General features: G+C 39.0%; 1 pseudogene across 2 annotated transcripts; it reads right to left on the minus strand.

Annotated features, from left to right (window-relative positions):
• Positions 1-6,650: 6,650 nt before the first annotated feature.
• On the minus strand, positions 6,651-9,308 carry LOC143892790 (F-box protein At4g18380 pseudogene; annotated as a pseudogene). Of its 2 annotated transcripts, none has more exons than XR_013255616.1 (2): positions 7,607-9,308; positions 6,651-6,819 (listed from the first exon to the last, which is right to left on the minus strand). The product of XR_013255616.1 is annotated as an F-box protein At4g18380 pseudogene, transcript variant X1 (transcript). The 2 variants fall into 2 exon arrangements; XR_013255617.1 differs by lacking the exon at positions 6,651-6,819 and adding an exon at positions 7,100-7,371.
• Between the last annotated feature and the right edge of the window lie 2,815 nt (positions 9,309-12,123).

A 12,123-nucleotide genomic window follows, 5' to 3' on the forward strand; every position in this document is an offset into this window, starting at 1 on the left:
TGATAAAAAATTTAAACATTTATTATCAGCAACCTAATTTAGTTAAACAAGAAAGATACCAATTTTAAATATGTGTTTTTTAACTCGTAAGAATTATGCAATTAGGGCCTTTTTATTGTTTAGTTGATAAGCTGCATTTAATAGGAAATATTTTTCTTCCCTACTTGCAAATTAAAAACGTGTTCTGCGTCCTCTTGGGGCGTCCAATCCTGAGTTATAGTAGTCATTTAATGAAGTTTAAAAGGAAAAGCAAGACAGGCAAAATTTAAACAAAAAAGGGTAACTGTACATTTGTAGATCGTTGATAAGATGGTTGGGATCATTCATTAATTAAGATTTTTTTATTATGTCATCTCCATAATAAGGACTGCCAAATAAAGGGTTTGGATCACAATAACATCATGTGGGGAGGACCCATTGTGATTTTTTCTCAACTGTTTACTTGTAATCGTTGATCGAAGACTTGGGATCCTCCATTAAGGGTCTGTTTGGATCCTTAAGCATTCTTTGGGCAAGTAGAGTTCAGGTGGTGGTGGTGGTGGTGGGGGGGGGGGGGGGGGGGGGGGGGGTGTTAGGATTTTAAAACCTTGGTAAAGCCGAGTAAAGTCCCGGTTTGGATGCAAAGTTGAGAGAGAGAGAGAGAGGGGATTACCTTTGAAATTTCTTCTTTTTTGGGTTATTTCATATGGAAAGATATGTGATGCCATATCACCAGACAAGCAATTATTACACTTTTTCTTGTTTCTTGTCTCGTAGTTTTTAGGGATTTCGATGCTACATTGGCAACCAAGCACCATCGATTTGAAGAAAAGTTTATATTTTGCTTGGAAATCGCCTTGTATGTGGCATCCAAACAAAGTCTAATAAGATTTGGAAATGTTATCAGTACAACCATTCTTGGTATTTACACAAACCCGTATCATTTCTTCTTTAATTGGCTTGTGACAGCTTTTTGGGAAATGTAATAACCTTTTGAGGGCTCTTTAAATGCTAAAAGACAAGATGGGTTAGTGAAAATATCAAAATATGGTTGTGCTGATATCAATTCCCTTAAGATTTTGCTATATTTATGTCTTGAATTTTATCCCATATATAAGGGCCCTCTATGATTACAATATCAGTACGAAGAATAGCAGTATTTTTGTAATGCGATTTTTTTAATATTTCTTTGGGAAATTATTTCTGCGCTCCAGATGTTTGTCGTATAGTATTTAAAGGGCTGTCAGATGTTTGTCGTATAGTATTTAAAGGGCTGTCAGAGGAATATTACGGTTCTCAAAAAGTTTTTAAAGCCCTTTAAAGGGCTGTCAGAGGAATATTACGGTTCTCAAAAAGTTTTTAAAGCCCTTTAAATATTATACGACAAACATCTGGAGCGCATTTTTATCAAAACATTGGAGCGCAGAAATCATTTCCCTATTCCCTTTTCTATGTTAGGGTTACTTTTATATTGGGAATAGTGTTTGGATATTGGGTAAGGTCTTAGTTGTAGACATGTGAAACTACTTTATAATCTTCCCATAATGAAAGCTTGTTGATCATTATCGCCCTAACCATAGCCCGAAGGCACCATTGTCGAACTACGTAAATTTTTTGGAGTTGTGTGTTTCTTTCATTTTTTTTCTATTTATTTAGGAAATATCATTCTATGTGTATTCTTAGATGCTATAACGTTAAAAAAAAAATCTACGAAAATTTAAAATAGGTTTATGATCAAGTGAGAAGCACTGACAGCTAAAGTTCTCTACTGGTTAAGCTGATCACCGTCCGATCAAAGCTTTGATAGTGATAGACAGTAGATCACATTTTTTCACTCAGGCAGGAGCTCGTGTTCTCTGGAGAAGCCACTTCATGAGTGTTAGATCGTGTGGCCATCGGTCCTCAATCGGAGATCGGATTGTGCCAATTGATAATCTTCTTCACGTTATGAACTCACCCATTTTCATTTGCTTTCAAATTATATTTATAATTATTATTTTAGATAAAAATAATAATTTTTATAAAGGAGTGTCTTTATCAAATACATAAATATGAAATCGAGGATTATGAGATAGGATGAGCCGTGCATTAGATGAGTCAACTTGATGTGTGACTCATCAAGTGGTTCGACAGATATATGATGTGATGCAGGGTAAGTAGCGGAAACAATAACCTTGTGCTGCAAGGTCTTATTCACATTCTAGCACAAGTCTCACAGCACATGCAATGAACAATAGTTTCTTACTCCAAACAGTCCTTAGACTTTAGCTACAAAGGAAATAGTCCTAACAATGCCGCCAATTGGGCGAATCATGAGAAGTTAGAGTGGGCATCAGTGTGGGCCGAAGGATACTTTGTTTGGATTAGAATCAAACTGTAACTGAATGTGGTGGCATCTTGTTTTCCACAAATCCATATCCTTGAGGAGATTTACAAATCAATGAAAGCTTATATAAACAAGTTCGGCTTTACTTCAAATTGAGATCATCCTTATTCATGTGTGGCAATTGAATGTGGTTACAATGCTCAATAGTAGAAATTTTACTACTAACATGGAACTGATGCAGGAGCATCTCCTTGGAGTCTTTAGGCTAGAATTTTTGTTTTGGTCCATTAAGTTTAGCCTAGTTGGTAGTTTTGTCATTTCTTACTTTTAGAAGTCCTTAATGGATTCATTAGCCGACCCCAACTAGTTTGGGACAAAGGCTTAGTTGAGTTGAGTTGAGTTGAGAAGTCCTGAATGGTCTATTAACGTTAGAGATGGTATTTGTGTCCTTTCTTAAGTAGGGGTATCCATATAAGTCCATTTCTTCTGTTGTTTGGGATGTTTTTCAATGAATATGAATTAGCGAGGGTGCACTATGACACCAAGCAATCATGAGTACATACAGTTAGAGAACACTCTGTAACCCTCATTGACAGTGAAGTGTTTTCCTTAGGGTGCTGCTACTACTACCTATTGGTAACTACTCTGTTAATGTTCTTGGTTGGAATTGAAATTGCTCCACAATTGATTTAGGATGAACAAATTCAATGTTAGAAACAACAGAACCTTTCCCTCAAATATGTTTTAAACCATTTCCATCCTCTACAATTCCATTCACAGTTGAGAATTTTCTTGAGAAGTGGAAACCAAAACTGAAAGGCCAATAGTGGTAGCTCCAACTGATCATTTTCTTAATGCAAAGCAACCAAAATGGGAATTCAAGAGGCTGTTATAAACTTACAAGGCAGACAATTGCATACTTCTGCAGATTCAGTCCTCAAGTTCTATCTTCTATGTAAGCAAAACCACTTAAGAACCGCCAGTGTCATCGGAAATGAGATCAACCAGCAACTTAGATTAATTTTCAAAGAGGTTGAGCCCAAAACTAATAGTTGTCCTGTAAAAAAAAAAAAAAGTTTCTGGAGTCGCGCTTCCACATTAAGGGTGATGTAGCAAATCCAAGTGTAATGACCTTGGATTTGTGATTTGTAAGCAACAATGCAAAGTTCTGATCTGTGTAAACCATCAGATAACATGTGGAGTCGATTTTTTTTTAAGCAGACACCTACCACAAGCTGCTACTCTACTTTATTTGTCTGAGCGAAGACGCAACAAATTTCTGATGAAAATTGGCATGAAGCCTATGCCAAAAAGCACGATTAAGGGACTGCCTCCATATAAGCATTGAACCCTGTAGCTCTCAGGATATTATTACCATTAACAGATTGTCTAGTTCGGTTATAGCTGACCTTCTGATGGTTTTCCAAATATGGGATGGAGCTGACGAGCTGAAATTCTTATGTCTGGGATAAGTAATGAAAATTCAAACATGGAATTAACTCGCAAGTATCCAGGTGAGTATCCCTATTCCAATAAGCAAATCCCACACTAATGCTAAAAGATCATTAAGGACTTCCAAAAGAAAAGAAAAAATGACAAAACTACCACCTAGGATAGACCTAATGGACCAAAACAAAAGTCCAAGCCTAATGAGCGAAAAAATGGCTGATGTAAAGACTCCAAGGAGATGCTCTTGCATCAGGAATGAATTCAGTCACTGTACACAAGCCCCTAATCTCCAGACTTAATGAGCTATTTAGAGAAGAAATCATAAAACAACCAACCAATTCAAATCATAAACTTCAACTAGAAACAAAGAGGATATTCATTAACGAACACAAGATCCACAAGGAGGTCTTGATTAGAGTAAGCTGCCAATGAAAAGTGAATAAGCAAGCTTCCACAGTTAGGGAATTATTTAAATTTAATGGCACTTGAACTTCTCAAGTTCTCTAAGGAAGATGGCCAAAATTCAGGACTTCGAAAAACCACAAGAAGCTGCCACAAAACTTTTCAAGAAGTCTCCCTAATTCTATTCAATTAGGAACAGTGCTTGGTTCAAAAAAAAAAGGAACAGTGAACAGTTCTGTTAAAAGAAATGCACAGCAACTCAATACTAACGGACGAAAACTACATATCTGCTTTCAATGGAAATCCCCAGCCTTAGCTGTTAGGTATTCATCCACGTTTTGCATCTTCAATTAGTTGTAACGACAGGCATTAATGATTGGAGAAAGGTGTCTTCTGAAAAGACTCCTTTTTTCTAGTTTTTAAAAACAGAGATGCATATTTAGGAGTCGGATATGAGATGCAATGACATGGGAGCGGCATACACTCAATAACGGAGAACACGAATCCATCAAAAGGTAACAAAGGATAATTGTGGGGCTAGAAAGCTAAGTGGAGTGGAGTGGTGCCACAAAAAGATGCATTCCCAAACTTGTCTATAGTGAGGGTGGATAAAGAGGCCTCGGTTAAGGATTGTCTGAAGAGGGAAGTCGATGGGATTTCTTGGAATATTGGTTTCAGGAGGAACCTCTTTGAGAGGAAGGTTGAGAGAGCGGTGAGGCTTTTAGAAAGGGCGGCGTCCTTCTTTCAACCTCGACATGGGCTAAAGTATGGAGCATTCGGGCCCATCCCAGAGTTTGTGCCTTTGCCTGGACCGCAGTTATGGATAAAATTCTTACAGTGGAGCACATTCGGAACCGAAATATGTGGATTCTAGACCGTTGTGTGTTGTGCGTCAAGGCAGGAGAAACAGTAGATCACATGTTCCTTCACTACGGTACAACAAGGTATGTGAGGAGGAGAAAGAGTACATATCGCATGTTCCTTCGCTACAGTACAACAAGGTATGTGTGGAGCAAAATCCTAAGCAGATTGGGTATAGCATGGGTGTTTCCATCCAAGCCTTTTGAGCTTTTAGATAATTATTTTTTTTCCGTCATGGAGGAAAAGAGGTAAAATCTTGTGGAAAGTAATGTTACATCTCCATTATTTGGGTGCTATGGAAAGAGAGAAACGCCGGAGTGTTCAAGGGTCTAGTAAAGGCATTTTCATCAAGGCGATAGCATTTACAATTGCGACCGTCTTTGGAAATGTATGATTTTCTTCCCCCTTTATTAGAGTGTTGATGTTCTTTTTGTTTTTTCTTTTCTCTATGGAGTTGTATATTGATCATCTTGATCGCCAGGCTGATCCCCCGGTTATTTATTTATTTAATCCAATTCTTCACCATTCAAAAAAAAGCAACTTATATACTTGGGAGGCTCTTTCTCGATGGTTATTGTGTTCAAGGACCCCCATTCTTCTGTTGAGTAGTCATACTCAAAGCCCTATTACAAGAGTGAGTGAGTTGTACTCTGAAGTTGAATTTAGTTAAGGAGTTGATCAGAGTGGTGATGAGGAAGTTTGGAGCTCACAGCTGTGCTCCACTGGCCCACTTGCATTACAGCTAATACTCCTCCTTGGCGCATGTAAAGTGGTTATTGGATTTACTAAATTGATCTAGCAGAATTCGAGCCTATTTATAGAGTAAACTGAAACCCTAGTTACCAATAATTTTCACTTCCACATAAACTTTGTAAAGTGCTTTGAGATGTGGAAAAGTTGGCTCACTAGGAATTCATGACCTTGTTCACTATTGCTTTGACCTTTCGTCCGTTCTCCTTTCTTATTCTCCATCTATCATTCCTTTCCCTTTTGTAGAAATTGTGAGAAGTGGAATAAATGGAGCTACCATCAGTACAGCAACATCATTTAGGCTGAGAAGCAACCAAATAGTGTCCATATTCATTATGTTGGGAGAGGTTGTTCCACCTTTGGATGAAGTCTCTCTCCATTGTCTACATCTTACAAATCTGCTACACATATCTCTGCTCTTACTATGAAAGTGACCCTACACAAATACTTGTTACTCAGTGCGCCTCACTTCTCAGCCACCCATCGAGGTTACAGGAATACTACTAAAGACAATATTTCCCACCAAATGATACAAACAACCACAATTTGTCCATAAGTACCATGCAGGGTATCCTTGTGAAATATCTACTCTCTAATATAGTTATCAAGCATCTACTCTTTAATACCTGTTTTTAGGATAATGAAGTTGGCAGCTTTCAACATAGTTATGTGTGGAATCAATAACTGTCTTCAATTAGGTTTTGGTACTTTTAGTGGCTTACTTGCAACTTGTTCATTATCTCTGACTCAAATACATGAGATTTAGATGCAAAAATGCATTGGCATCTGACAGTGGCATAATGTGTCCAATGGGATGACCATTATTGTGTGTGTGTGTGTGTGTGAAGCAACCAAACAGTGTAATACACCTCTATAGACTACTCTCTATGAGGGAAATATGAGTGAGTTCAACAAATGCATCTCACCAATGTGTTCCCAAACATACAATGATTACATTAAACCTTCAACTCCAAGACCAAATTGGGTTTGTGTACCACTAATTACAGACACAGTTAGACACCAACATAATCCCATCTCTTTAAGCACTCACACTGCCAAGGCAAAAGACCATATCAGATCACCAAAAACAACTCACGAACCATAAAATGTTTTCTTCTGTAATGTACAATAAACTAACAGGAGGTTCTACAACTACTAGCTATATAGTGTATCTTTAATAACTAATATTGATCATGATGGCTTTTTACTATAATAAGTTATACAGTGAGGCTTGTATTGCAATTTGGAAGATCTGTCTGAAGTTTAAATTACCGAACCACACCAAACTACAGAAGAAAAATAATAATTAGAAAATCAACATCAATTGTTACATGATGCACATTAGCGGGAAAAGTACAAGTTGGGGCCACTTATTCAATGATCCATACCATTCTTCTAGGCCTCGCTATGAATGATTCAAAATCAAATCCGCCCAATGGGACGAGTCTAACCTTCATCACAAAATCCAGCATAAACATGAGGCATAGAATCAACTGATGGGAGGTGGATTTTTGTGCAAGGCCCGTCACGGTCTATCAGATCATTGAACAAGTGGACCCCATTTGTACTTCTGATTGCTCACATTTTTCCTATAAAATATGTGCCTGCATAATACAATGACTCCTAACCAAATTACCCAAGCCACTGATTACTGATGAAAGACAACAAAGAAAATCAATAATGTAACGATGAAGTACAAAGAAAACTATAAAAACCTTCAGTGGATGGCAGCTTAGGAAACTTAAGTTCCAACTGTATATCAAGAAAACATTTCTTTTCATTCATAATAAGCTAGCAAGATACAACCAACACCAGCAATTGGCAGAGATAAGGGCGTACCTAATATCTCCCAAAAGCCTCTAAATCCCGACCAGCATTTTCTAAAGTGCCACTCAGAAGGGATTCATTTCCAACAAGTATGTCTTTCTCTTCATCATTGCTTTGGCCGCCTCGCCAAATGGCCCATCAAAAGCACCAGCCACAAGAACGTCATTCTCCCGCTTGATAGGACGATCAACCGGTCTGATCGCAACAAGTGTCGCTCCCTCCAGCACATAACCCGACCCCAATTCTAGCCAGGGAGCATACCACAACCTCATGTTCAGAGCCGGAACCTGGGTTCTGTTCGCCGATGTTGATGCTGCCAATGGCAAGCCCCGAAACTCCGCTATCTGCTCTTTCCCCATACAGAGCGCCCCTTGCCCATCAGCATCAGTAAGAACAAGACTCTTAAGCATTGGATGATCGGCGACAATTCGCTGCAAAAGGAAATGCCGGGCAGAGGCAGCAATCAGGGACGTAATCGTCCATACAACCCGCAATTTCAATCCCCCGTTAGTACAGAACGATTCTGAGATACTGCCCTGATCTTCAAGGGACATAGGAGAGTCAGAATTGCCATTCTCCAAAGACTTCTTTTTGAATGAGGTGGCGCCAAGGATCACACAGCTCTCAAGCGAGCTTCCGAACTCGGCCTTCCACTTAAGGAGGGCCCCACCATCAACGCCAAGCTCGCCACCTGGGAGTTCGATCTTCAAAGAGCTTATCTCTTTGAAGTTCTTTAAGACCTCGCCTGGAGAATGGTGAGATACCTCAGCCAGAACCACCTTTTTAGGAACGAGGATCTGGTGGAGGGTTTGAAATGGTTTGAAAAAGCTGCCGAGTAATAATTTCACGAGATTTCCAAATACGCCTTTGGGTTTTGAATTCGGACCGGAATCTTCACCAGAGATGACACAATCGACCCGGACGGAGACGGTTTCCACCTGAAGGACCAGGGAATTAAAGCGTTTGGAGACCGCGCAGCACCGGCCTAGGGCTTTCACGTCTTGTAAGCAGTTGAAGATGAGCAAGAGGAGGGGATTGGGAAGACGGTCGAAGTGATCTTCTTCTTCGAAGCTCGGATCTGATAACATCTCTTGCAAAATTCCGCAAACCCTAGAAGTTCAAAAAAGAACGAATTGCAAACCCTAGAAACGAAATGAATGATATTCTGAGTACAGATCTGATAACATCTATTGCAAAACTCCACAAACCCTGGAAGTTCCCAAAGCAAGAAATCCAAACCCTAGGAACAAAATGAATTACGAGAGAAGGAGAACTCAAAATTTCAAACCCTAGAATCGAAACGATAAAAGAAGAAGAGACAAAAAAAAAAATGGAAACCCCAGAATTAGAGAAGTGGAGAAAGAAAAACAGAAAAAGGAAACCCTTGGCCTATCCGCAAACCTTAGGAGGTTCAAAAAGAAAGAATTCCAAACCCTAGAAACAAAATGAATGACAAGAAAGGAGAATTGGAAATTACAAACCCTAGAATCGAGACGATAAAAGAAGAAAAGACAAAATATGGAAACCCTAGAATTCCATATGCTGAGAAAGAAAAGAAGAGAATAGAAAAACCCTTACCCTAGAGAAGTAGAGCGCTTCGTTTTGAAGGGAAATTCCAGAAAAAGGAAATGGGAGAGGCAAAAATGAGATCGGAAGGAAGAAAAAAGGCGGATTTGGAAATGACGTGGATGATGAAAAGCGGTTTATTTGTCACGCGAGCAAAAATAAAAAAAAAGATCCGCGGTTTTAATATCCCAGGCTCGTTACGTGGCGTCCTCATCTCCTCCCACATACCCACGCTTACGTGGATTTTCCAATTGGACTATTCCAAATCTTAGCCGGAGCTGCTGACGTAGTCTAATTAAAGTTAGAAAGCTTAAAATATTATATATTTCCAGCCCCTGTTTTGATACTTCCAACCCATCTTGGGTGTCAGTCTGCACGTCGGTGCAATATTTGGTGGGCCACCTTGATTTGTTAATCCCTTTAGATAGGTCGGAAATCATCTCCGGAGAATGATCCTAACCCTCCATTCTGCAGAGAAATGGTTATGCCACCAATTAGGTCGATCCAACTATCGTGGGTGCTGATAAAATCAGAATTTTCTATTAATCTCAATTTGTTGGATAAATTACATAGAGCCTTATTGTATATTTATATAAAACTCTTTAAAGGGATAGATATGGAAAGAGATATGAATATAATATTCTAATCTTACCTAATTACTAATTTAATCCAGCTGCTTAATCTAGCTAGGTTACCTAACTCACCTCATTTAACCCACTTGCCTAATCTACCACTAAGGTGATCCAACTGTTTATTTCAACTCAATCAATGGTAGAGGAGCCTCGAGCACATAGAAATCTTCACTATAACACTCGATGCTATGATCCTCGATCATTTTCACTTATCTTTACATTTGATCATATCCCTCAACTACCCCAATGTTGTTTGGGATTTGGTAGGGACCATCGCATAAGGGATTTCACAGATGGGCCTGTGAGGCTGCCCTCACATGCAACGGCCCATCCGTGAAGTGCCTTGTGCGATGGTCCCTAGCAAAGATCAGAGTATTCACATAGTTTGATAAATTATTTTGCATTCCCTACTCCGGCTTTACATTTTAATGCTGTTTACATTTCCGATTCTCATCTACTTTAATACTTGCAGCCGCATTCACATAGTAGTCCGATTACTGCCCTCTCGGAAGGGAAATTGGACTTCTAGTAATCGGCTTAATTAGACAAGTGACTGAGTCGACAATCTATAAACCCAGTCATCCTGTTGCAAGCGATTCCACGAAATTTAGATCTTCGTATCAGATTTGGCCTATCTGGTTGAATTGTGATACGTTGTCTCGCACATACAAACATGCCTCGCACATTATAGAAACCTCTATAGTTGGGAGGGCTAAGATGATATGATTTTTAGCATACGACCTATCTAAGTCAGGCCCAACAAATATGGGCAACGAAGACCATATGAATGGGCAATTTGATCCGTTCTTTTTTTCGTGAGTATTTAAGAGTATTTTAAAATCTTTTTGAGTATGTTTGGCAGCCAAGACATTTTTCAAAGAATATTGGTTTATCAAGTAGTAAGAGAGAGGGCAAGAGATGGTGGAAAAGGAGACATGAGAGAGCATGAGTGAGAGAAGGATGTGAAGTGGCCAAAAATCAAGGAAAAACAAATTATATTGGAAAATTACATTTACACCCCCTCTAGTTTCTAACACATACACTTCTACCCCTGTGGTTCTAAACGTGACAACTACACCCCCTGTGGTTCCGTTGGGTTTTTTTAATTGGACGGACCAGACGATGAGGTGGATATGACCAAAATGCCCTCTCGTCTTCCTCAACTAAAAATTAGAGTTTTCAGGCTTGAAAACTAAAAATTAGGGTTTGAATCAACATAAACTCTCAATTTAGGAGTTTTATTTGTCTTCATTAGCACTATTATCATGATTTTCACATAAACTCTAATATTTTAGGCTTTTTTGTTTTTATCAATGTTTTTTTCTTGAAATGTGGGTTTGATGTAGCCATAGGTTGGGATTTCATTGTCTGTGGTGGAGGTAACGGCATTGGCCGAAGGTACGACGGCGGCAGTGGGAAATGCCGTAACCCTAATCCCTCTGCAAATGAGGGTATTTATGTTAGTAAAATATTAACCATGGTTAGTTTCAGTTTTTCCATCAGGTTAAACTGACGGACCGTTGACGGAGGGGGTGTACTTGTCACGTTTTGAAACCTCAGGAGATGTACTTGTCACATTTAGAACCACAGGCGTAGAAGTGTATGTGTCAGAAACTAGAGGGGGTGTAAATGTAATTTTCCCAATTATATTTTGTGCGGTTTTTGTTTTATCCCTCTGTTTTTAAGTATTTTTTTCTCACGCTCTTCTCACTCAGTTCATCCTAGCTCTCCCTCTCTTGCCCTTCCTCACCATTGCATAAGCTAATATTCCTTGGGAAAAAAAAATCATGGTTGTCCAAACATGGCCTTAATGATTTTTCATTAAAAAATTGTTATAAAGGTATCTAATTTGACAACTATGCATATACTAACCGGCAATAAAGGATTAATATATACTTGGTGAGAAATAAGATAAGTCAAGTGTACACGGAGGATTATCCTTTCAACAATCCAAAGGCCAAAGCAATATCATAAGGTTTGGACAACCATGATTGGGCTGATGTACTTCACTTTAGAAGGTTTCAATGGGGCTGATTGCCACGTACACTACTGTAGGGTGTCCTAAGTAATCAAAAGGGGCGGTTTTATCACTTCCCTTTGCAAATAAGGACTAATCTATGTGGCATCTAATGAGACTCTCGATCTGTTTATATGTCCATTCTCAGTATGAATGGGCAACGCACCAAAAGGCAAAAGATACCCTCAACCAATTTCCTGATTGCAGGCCCATGGTTTATGAATACTTTTGTGGAAAGGTGATATATTCGCCCCTTTTCTTCTCCGGACCACTCCCTTCAAGTGTATTTATGACTGCTATTTTTACACTACAAG

Source organism: Tasmannia lanceolata, unplaced genomic scaffold, assembly GCF_043159265.1.
Source record: "Tasmannia lanceolata isolate RefF3 unplaced genomic scaffold, GAP_Taslan_0.1 ptg000015l, whole genome shotgun sequence".
Lineage (NCBI taxonomy): Eukaryota > Viridiplantae > Streptophyta > Magnoliopsida > Canellales > Winteraceae > Tasmannia > Tasmannia lanceolata.